Genomic DNA, 10,667 nt, shown 5'->3' on the forward strand with positions numbered 1-10,667 from the left:
GGCCATTTTAGAAACTCACCTATCATATGCCTCTAAGTTCAAGTATACCCCCCTAGAAAGAATATTACCCGGTATTTTTAATTTTTATTTTTTTATGATGGAAATCTTTATTTAGGTTTGGTCAATTCAGGTAAAATATACTGGAGTCACAGAGCAGTATGCATTAATAAGGTACGATAGTTCATAAAAACTGGGTAACTGTACAGAAACTTCTTAAACATTTAGTTACCTAAAGAAAAAAATGCAAATACATGGTGGAAACAACTGTAACTTTGAAACTCTATAGGACCACCAACAAATCCAGTTTATAGTGATAAAACCATTGTCTTGGGCAATCTTGGCAGTCATAATCCCACATCTACTCTAACAAGACTGAATGGTGCATAAGTACAGGAACAGCATGAGAAAGAATGCCCTTGCACAGCAAAGGTTCTAGGTGGGCACTGATTTATAAAATCGTTGTCATGTTATACTTTAAGGAAAGCTTTCTATTTACAATTTCACATTAACTCATATAAAAATAACCCTACCCTACACAAAATGTCCTTTTAGCCACAGAGTAATTGACTTACAATTTTTAAAGAAGCAGAGGTATTGAAGCAAAAGAAAAAAGAAGGAAAACACATACACACCGAGAAAAAAAGGCAAATTATGGCAAAGTATGCATTAATTTTCTGCACAGTATCCTCCCCCATATTAAATGACACTGTGTAAAATTTTCTGGAAAAATATCACAAAACTGAACCTTGTACATTTACACTTACTTGAGTCCAAGCCATTCTGAATGTGGCAGGAACCCGAGTTTGGTTACCCTTCCTACTCACTGTATTCTTTTCTTGAGGGTCATGATTAGAGTCTGTGCCATTTGAGTGGAGTGTGAGAGAGTGTTCACTGCTTCTGGGGGAGTCTACACTTTCATCCTGACACTGAGTTGGTTTATGTAACTACTGCTTCTGCCATTTTCCTCTGAACTGGTGGAGGCCTTATTTCCATTCCTTGGAGAAGAATAAAAACATTCTATGGTTGTATCTTCCTCCCTATGAAATCCATGCCCAGGAGTCCTCTGTCAGGAGGAACTGCCATTACTTGGTCCTTTGGCCAGTGGACTGCAGTCTTTAGTTGGGGCCTCTGCCTGCACTACTGGCTGGGAAGATGAAGTCCTGCTGGTACTTGGGGCTGGGGCTTGAGACTGCTGCTGTTGGCACTGAGACAGTCATTGGCCTGTGTCTTTCAATTGTTGCTGAAGAACTACAATGGTTCTATGCATATCCTCTTCTTTGTCAATTTGAATGATGAAGTCAGTCAGTTCACCCTGACTACTTTTAAGCTCCTTACTATATATTTCTTCTGTAAAGCTAATTCTTCTGTAAGTTGCGCAGTATATCCCTGGGACAGCTGCTTTCCAAGCTCTTGGTTCTTCTGGATAAGCATTCTACACTTTTTGGTCTGTTTGGTTCCCTCCCCCCTTCCTTCCTTCCTTCCTTCCTTCCTTCCTTCCTTCCTTCCTTCCTTCCTTCCTTCCTTCCTTCCTTCCTTCCTTCCTTCCTTCCTTCCTTCCTTCCTTCCTTCCTTCCTTTTCCACATCACAAAATGTCTCAGGACAGCCCACAGTTCTAATACATCCTTTCCACCAATCTTCTGGCATGCACCTGTGAAACTGTCCCACTTAATTTCTACTTCAATATGCTAGGACAAAGCATCAAATAGTAACATGTGTCAAATCTCCTTGTGTTTTATGACACCAGATAGAAAACAGAGGCATGGCCTTTTCCTTTCCTTTGAAGAGCATAGTGAGACTTTTTCCAAAATCAATCTGCTTTCCACAGCCCTCCCAAAATCAAAATGTTAAAAGTAAAAGAAATTATCATAGTATTCCTTGAACTTAAAATAAAGAAAAACCAATTATTTCAAGGCACATTTAATTTAATATTGAGTGTGATACAAAAGGCCCCAGTACACTGAGGGAACACCTTCCTCCATTAACACCAATGACAATGCTCTTTCAACATGTGGCTGTTGAGTGGAATGGGGATTTAATAAACTTCACTATCAAAGACATAATGCAAAGAGTCTCATCAGAGCCAATATTCTTGTATAATTTAGTTGTGAAATAAATGTTTATAATGCTCCAAATTTCTAACCTGAAGTTTAGTACCACATTTTCATGTTTGTACAGTTCTTAGTGTGATTATCTTCAGTATTAGCAACGATTCTCAAAAATACAATAAAAAATGAACCATTAAAAATAAAAATTCAGAATGCTATTATCAGAGGAATAGTACCATTTTTAATTGTATTTTTAAAATTAACACTTATTCCCCCTATAACTCCTATAATACCTTTACCCCTCCCCCGTAATCAGCACACTGTTGTCCATGACAATGAGTTCTTACTTTTTAATCTATCATTCCAATCCTTCCCACCCCAGAGCTGTCATCTCTGTCCATCTATGAGCCTGTCTCTACTTTGCTTGTCAGTTTGTTGATTAGATCCCCCATATGAGTGAAATCATATGGTATTTTTCTTTCTCTTACTGCCTTATTTTACTCAGCAAAATTCTCTGTACATCCATTCCTGCTATTGCAAAAGGTAAGATTTCCTTTATTTTTACAGCTGAGTAATATTCCATTGTGTAAATATTTCATAGCTATTTTATCTACTCATCTACTGATGGACACTTGGGCTCCTTCTAAATCTTGGCTATTGTAAATAATGCTACAATGAACATAGGGTGCTTATATACTTTCAAATTAGTGTTCCAGGTTTCTTCAGATAAATTCCCAGAAGTGGGAATCACTGAGTCAAAGGGCAGATCCATTTTTAACTTTTTGAGGTATCCTCATATGGCGTTTCACAGTGGCTGCACCAATCAGCATTCCCACCAACAGTAAAAAAGGGTTCCCCTTTCTCCACATCCTTGCCAGATCTTTTGTTTGTTCATTTATTGATGTAGGTTTGTTGATTTATTGAGGTAGGCCATTCTTCATTGTGGCTTTGATTTGCATTTCTCTGATGATTCCTGATGTTGAGCATCTTTTCCCACCTCTCACTTTACATCATTCCTGCAATGTTCTCTTCCTCCATTCATTCCAAGTTGTAGAAGGTGACTTATACATAGTGAATCAGCATGTTTTAGCTCCTTATTAGTGACTTATTTAGATATAGTAGGCACATGACAAGAGGCCAATAAGAGTTGTTTCTGGAAATGTGCGTGGAATTTATTACTGAGAATGAGAAACTCCCTCTTTCCACTGCAAGAGTTGGATGTAGGATGAGACAATGCTGGAATTGCCTGGGAGCTGGCATATTAGAGAATGTCTAAGAATAAATTTCCCATAAAAAAATCAAAGTCAGGGTGCCTCAGAAGGCCTGATGACACTGTTGGAGATCTTTATATTTAAAGTCAAGTCTGTTTTTCATTTTTTGTTTAAGAAAACCATTATTATAATTTCTACTGGTACTGCTTCTCTTAATGACATTATTATTACTGTTATTATTTGCATTAAGTCTGTTTCTTCAATTGACACTCAACAATTCTGAGATTCATATACTTAAAATTTTAACGGGAAAGGAAAATTCAGTTTAGAACTGCAATGTATTTAGAGATACAGAAATAGTATACTTCAAGTAACATTATGAGTTTAATTTGGGAATGACTGATCAGAGTGCTTATTTGAAGTATCTTCCTTCATTTTCCAAATGAAGAATCATACTTAGTAAACAACCACAAGTAAAGTTATTGTGTTAATGTTAAGATAATGGTATTAGTGAGGAGCAGAATTCATAGATACATATGAGTGAGAAAGAGGGAGCTTTATTTTAAGGAATTGGTTTATGTGGTTTTGCAGGCTGGAAAGTCTGAAATTTGTAGAGCAGGCCAGTCGGCTGAAAATTCAGGCAGGGTATCCATGTTGCAGTTTTGAGAATTCCTTCTGTCTTGGGAGTCTTTACTCTTAAGATTGGATGAACTCCACCCACATTATGGGAAGTACTCTCTTTTTCTTAAAGCCTACTGATTTAGATGTTAATCACATCTAACAAAATACATTCACATCAACATCTAGATGGGTTAGCCAAATTGACACATAAAACTAACCATCAAAAAAATCAATGAGCAACTTGATATTGTTTTCCCTTTGCTTATCCATACTCTCAATAAAAAGAAAATAGTTGCAAAACCAAAAGACTTTAATTTTCTCATTAATTTGAGATTACTCATGCCATACTTCCTGAAGATATTTAAAATACTGATCTTATTCCTATTGCTATTCATGATAAAAACCTTTTTCTTATTTTCTCTAATACAGTTTAATCATATTTGCAATAGTAAAGTCAATAGCTACGGATGCAATCCTAAATGTTACAAAATCTGAGATACTTCACTCTACTTTAACTATTAACATGTGCCACAATGATGTACCTAGAATTCAACAAAAATAGCACTAAAAGAACCTTAGAATTTCTCCATCAATGTTCTTAATTTATAGATGAGGAAACTAAGGACCCCCACAATTAAATAATTGGTTGATGGTTACCCACTGTTAAATGGTTGCATTGGGACTAACATTCAGTGTATGTAACCTCAATGATAGTTTTCTTATCATATTGCCTCCTTAAAATAAATATTTTATATTTTTAATTTCTAATATTTTTCCTAAATTTTTTAATGGATTTTGTTTTTATGGAGGTGATGGAAGTTTTTTTTTTTTTTTTTAGAGGGAAGCCTTGGATTAGGTGTTAGATATTCCCCATAGTGTGGGTGCTCAAAATATTGGTTTTGTTGAAAAATATATTTCAGTACTAATGTTCCATGTCAGTCCTATGGATAATATCACTGAGACCTTAATTTGGGGTAGAGTAACAGCATAGTTGATTGCTCTCACAGCATTCTGTCCTTACATTTATTACAGCCTTTACTTTAATTGTGGTGTCATTTTCTGTTCAATATATCTTTTCCTGAACTAAAGTATGAGTCTATGTGTCCTTTAAGGGAATCTTTTCTAGAAATCTTTGTGTTCCCAGTATTTAGAATCTGACACTAAGTAGGCACTCAATATATGCTTACAAGGAAAGAAAGAAAGAAAGAAAGAAGGGGAAGGGAGGGAGGATTCTAGGATGTTCATTCCAGAACCCAAGTATGTTTTTTAAATAATTGTAGCATCATTTACTGTATTTGTTTGCTTCCTTTTAGATAGTTATTCTATTGTGGTAAGATATACATAACATAAAATTTCCCCTTTTAACCATTTTAAGTGGACATTTTAGTTGTATTAAGTGCATTCACGTTGTATAACCTTCACCAAATATCCATTTCCAGAACTTTTTCATCATCCCACAGTGAAATTCTATACCCATTAAACAATAAGTCCCCATTTATCCATCCCAAGCTCTTTACAACCATTGTTCTATTTTCTTCTCTATTAACTAGACAACTCTAGGTACCTCATATAAGTGAAATAATGCAATATTTCTTTTTAGTATGACTTATTTCAGTTAGCATAATGTCTTCAAAATTCAACTATGTTGTAACGAGTCTCTAAATTTCATTCCTTCTATGGCTGCATAATATTCCTTTGTATGTGTATATTACATCTAAAAAATTATTCATCTGTCAAAGAATATTTGCTATGTTATCACCTTTGGCTGTTGTGCACAATCCTATTTTCAGTTGTTTTATGTGTATAGCTGGTAGTGGAATGGCTAGTTTAAATTGTAATTCTATTTTTAATTTTTAAGAAAACATCATATTTTTTCTGCAGCAGCTGCACCATTTTACTTTCTGATCAACAATGTACAAGAGTACCAGTTTTTCCACATTTTTCCACACACATATTGTTTTCTGCTTTTCTGATAGTGTCCACTCTCATGGTTATAAAGTAATATCACATCTGTTTTATCATGTATTTTATTCACTTTATGTAAATTTTTAAAATAATATGTCATTAAATATTCCTAAATGAGGCAGTTTTCCTTTGTGGCATAGTGTTACACCGTAAAACTACATATAATGTGTCTAATATATCATTTATTGCCTGATATGTATGTTATGCACATTCTAGATTCTAATCTGATGTTTTCCAGTCTGAAATCTGGTTTTATAAAAAAGCCCACTTTTCTGGTATTTTTCCAAGGTGTATTTATGTGGGTATGTCTGTGAGTGTGTGTCTCTCTATGGTTGACAAGTGCAGGTTGGCTGGTGGTGGTGACAATTTTATCTCCTTGCTTCAACCTTCTTTAAAATGTTCATATTCAGGGATTTAAAATATACATTTTATAATGAAAGTGTTAAATATCTTTTGCACAAAATTTCCATCGTTTTTTAAATTAAGATATAAATGTTTAATTTAGCCCTTTCTTAGATTGTGTGTTTTTGGGAAACAGACTCAGAGATTTGTACGCAGCAGATTTCTAGGACAGTGTCCTCAGCAACAATATCTGTGAGCTAAGAAGTGAGAAGGAATTTTCTCTCAAATCTGAGCAAAGCAGTACGAAGGAATGCTCCAGTGGTGTTTCTGGCTGGCAGATTACACATGGCTCACAACCATATTAACATATAACACAAAGATTTTCACACAATTTTGTCCATTCCTCTTTCACAGACTTTACTGTTCCAGATCTTCCAGTCTTTTTCCTTCCATGTCCTGTTCAATCAGCCAAGTCTTTTGTCATCACCTGTAAAACTTTATGTAGCATAACATTGGGCCACATTCCACATGAAGCGAGTGGTTGTCTATTCCACATGAAGCTCTGTCCATTGGGAAGAATTTCCTTTTCTGTTGTTTTCAAGATTGTCTCTGAGAGAGATGCAGGAGCTCCCCCTACCCCCACTGAACCAATTTATCAATTAACAAAGAATTTCTAGAGCTTTTAATTTACCTAATGTAGAATATAATTTTCTTCATACTTCCAAGGTCATCTAAGTAGCACATTTGCATTGTTTCCTAAGGTCTTAGCACGGAGCTAGATCCTGCATCACAGGGTAGTGCTCCCACACTGATAGACTCTCCCTTATCCACCTTTATTCTCCATCCCCCTTGTTTCAATACCTTTAGATGCAGCTCCTGCTAGTGCATGTGGTATATGATCCATAATCTAGAGAGCCTAGTTCAAGAATATGTTGGTCCTGAATGGGATCTGAGTTGTATGCCATAGCACCTTCCACAGGCTCCCTTTCATGACAGGTCATATTTCATTGACAATTATTTTTCTGCATAGAGCAGGACATATACAAATATTATTAATAATAGCTACCATTTATTGAATACTTAGTATATCCCATATAATGTGTCCTTAAACTTATACATTATTAATTTCTACACATTTGCTTCAGGATATGTTATGATTTTACAAATACAATAACTAAAGTTTCATGACTTTAAGTTATTTACTCATGGATGCATACATACTAGTATTTAAACTGAAGAAGACATAACTTCAAAACTCCTATGTCTCTGCCCTACATTGCTTAAGTGAAAGAACTGCATTTTAAAAAAACAAATTAATTATGGGTCTGTCTTCAATTACCATGGTGTAAAAATATATTACTCTTGATTTAGTGGCTCCTCATCCTATGATTCTATAAGACTTGAGTCAGAGCAAGTGGAGATGAACAAATGGCTTGGTTTACATCCCATATTGTCTTTATTATTACCTCATTTATTATGTTGCATAATGCTTTTACAAAAACTGGTCTTCTGTCATTTTTCTGGTAGAATCTGCTAGGTCTGCTCAGAAATCTTCATTATAGTAGGCCTTCTATTGGCTCACAGAGACTCTTTAAAAATTATGTTTGTTTTTTAATTATGTTTTATTGATTATGCTATTATAGTTGTCCCAATTTATCCTCCTTTGCTCCTCTCCATCCAGCACCCCTCACTCCCTTAGGCAATTCCCACATCACTGTTCATGTACATGGTTCTTATGTTTAAGTGCTTTGGCCACTCCATGGATATCTATACATCCCCATGGCTAGCTATACATGCATCCAGCCATACATCCCAATGGCTATCCAGTAATCTAACTGTACTTCTTAATCCACTCACCTCTTCACCCAGTCCCCACACTCCCCTCATATCAGGCAACCATCAAACTGATCTCCATATGGATGATTCTGACTCTGTTCTTTTTGTTTGCTTAGTTTATTTTTTAGATTCAATTGTTGATAAGCATGTACTTATTGCCATTTTAGGGTTAATAGTTTTGATCTTCTTCTTTTCTTAAATAAATCCCTTTAGCAGTTGATAAAATAATACTTTGGTGATGAAGAAGTCCTTTAGTTTTTTTCCTCTCTGGGAAACTCTTTATCTGCCCTTCGATTCGAAATGATAGCTTTGCTGGGTAGAGCAATCTTGGCTGTAAATCCCTACTTATCATGACTGAATATTTCTTGCCAATCCCTCCTAGCCTGCAAAGTTTCTTTTCAGAAAGCCGCTGATAGTTTTATGGGAACTCCCATGTAGGTAACTAACTGACTTTCTCTTGCTGCTTTTAAGATTGTCTCTTTATCTTTAGCCTTTGGAATTTTAATTATGATGTGTCTTGCAGTGGGCCTCTTTGCATCCATCTTGTTTGGGACTCACTGTGTTTCCTGGATTTACAAACCTATTTCCTTCACAAATTAGGGAAATTTTCTTTAATTTTTTTTCAAATAGATTTCCAATTTCTTGCTCTTTTCTTCTTCTAGCATCCCTATGTTGTGAATGTTGGAATGCTTGAAGTTGTCCTAGGAGCTCTATCCTTATCCTTTCATATTATTTTTTCTTCTTGCTGTTCTGATGTTTGTTTTTTGCCTTATGTTCCAAACCATTGATTTGATTCTTAACTTCATCCATTCTACTGTTAAATTACTGTGTTATTCATTTCTGTTGGATCTTTTTATGCTGTTGAAATCCTCACTAAGTTCCTTGCTCATCCTTATAACCAGTGTTTTAAACTCTGCATTCCATAGATTACTTATCTCCATTTTGTTTAGCTCTTTTTCTGGAGTTTTGATCTGTTCTTTCATTGGGCCATGTTTCTTTGTCTCCTTATTTTGGCAGCCTCCCTGCATTTGTTTCTATGTATTAGTTAGAGCTGCTTTGACTCTGTGTCTTGGTATTGTGGCATAATGTAGTAGGTGTCCTGTAGGGTCCAGCAGCACAGCCTTCCCTATTGCCCAAGATGAGTACTCAAGGTGTTCCCTCTGTGCAGGCTGAGTACATCCTCCTATTGTAGATGAGACTTGATTGCTGTTGGTAGGTCAATGGCACAGATTTATCCAGGCCACTTAGCTAAAAGGACTGGCTGTGACCACTTACCACCAACCTCTATCCTCCATGGATAATCAGCTGTGCAGGGCCAGGGTGGTGGTACTCTGACATGATCTTTAGCTTTCCACCACATGTGCAGGCTCTGGGGTTTCCCAGGTGGTACAGGCCAAGGTCAGTCCCTACCTGTGTTTTGCCTGGGACTACCCTTCATGAGCTATAAAACAATCAGAGAGGAATGCTGTTTGTTCTGGGTTTATATATTCCTTGGAGAAGCCAAACTTTAAATCTAGTCTTGCTGCTGCTAGTGCCAGGCCTGGGGCCATTTAGCAACAGGTGCCTGCTGGATCTCATTGGGGCCCTCTGTTGCTTATTTGAGAGGATTTAGAAATTTTTGAAGCCTGGGCCATGACCAACAATTCATATGGAGCAGTCAGCTGTATGGGCTTGTATGTTAGGTGGGATGGAGTCTCATGGGATCTCCAGCATGGGGCAAACAGTGTTAGTTGGAATGATGGATCCTAATATATGGTATCCACCTGTTTGCTCTGGCACTGTGTGTGGGGAGCATTCAGAAAAGTGACAATGTCCTCTGCCTGCTTTTCTGTTTGGGAGAAAGTTGTCTCTCAGCTCTCGCCTTGATGGCAGACACTTCAGTTCCTCCCTCTATACCACTGGTGCTTTTCAAGTTGCTAACCCAGTGCTGGAGGTCAGAGGGAGTGAGTCTGATTAAGTCTGGACATGGGTTCTTTAAGAAGAACTGTTTGGGAATCCAGCAGTTTCTTCCACTGACTCAATCCCCACTAGTTTTTGCAGCCAGAAGTTTTAGGGACTTACTTTCCTGGCACTAGAACCCTGGGCTGGGTGTGCCAGTGTGGTGCCAGGACTCCTCATTCCTGAGATATCCTTCCCAAATTTTTATCTACCACTCAAAGATATTGGACCAGTCTGTTTCATGTCTCTGTCCCTCTTACAAGTTGGGATGAGTGTAGTTTCTTTAATTCTATAGTTGTCGGACTTCCATTCATCTATGGTTCTGAGTGATGGTTGTTCTATAGTTCAGGTATAATCTGTATGTGGTTGGCTGAGGAAGATACCTGTGTTTATCTATGCAACTATCTTGACTGGAAGTTCCTGCTCTATCACAGAGACTCTTAATGCTTCTCTCAAGACACAGGCTCTTATAGGCCAGACTAAGATCTTTCTCTCTCTTTCTTGGGGTCCTGTATCTAGTTGGTACACCTGTCTCCTCCACTTGACTAGTATTCAACCCCATCCAGCTCTAGGTCTGAGAGATGCTTACCCTTTCATATCTCGCATGCCACATTATCCTCTTTTTTCTCCTCCCTGTACCTAGTGAAATTCAGCCCTCTTGCTTGATAAAAGGCTTTAGAAAACAGACGTTAATTCTCTCTTGAAACA

General features: G+C 36.9%; 1 pseudogene; it reads right to left on the bottom strand.

Annotated features, from left to right (window-relative positions):
* Nucleotides 1-731: 731 nt before the first annotated feature.
* On the bottom strand, nucleotides 732-10,139 carry LOC114488708 (annotated as a pseudogene).
* Between the last annotated feature and the right edge of the window lie 528 nt (nucleotides 10,140-10,667).

Source organism: Phyllostomus discolor, chromosome 2, assembly GCF_004126475.2.
Source record: "Phyllostomus discolor isolate MPI-MPIP mPhyDis1 chromosome 2, mPhyDis1.pri.v3, whole genome shotgun sequence".
Classification (NCBI taxonomy): Eukaryota; Metazoa; Chordata; class Mammalia; order Chiroptera; family Phyllostomidae; genus Phyllostomus; species Phyllostomus discolor.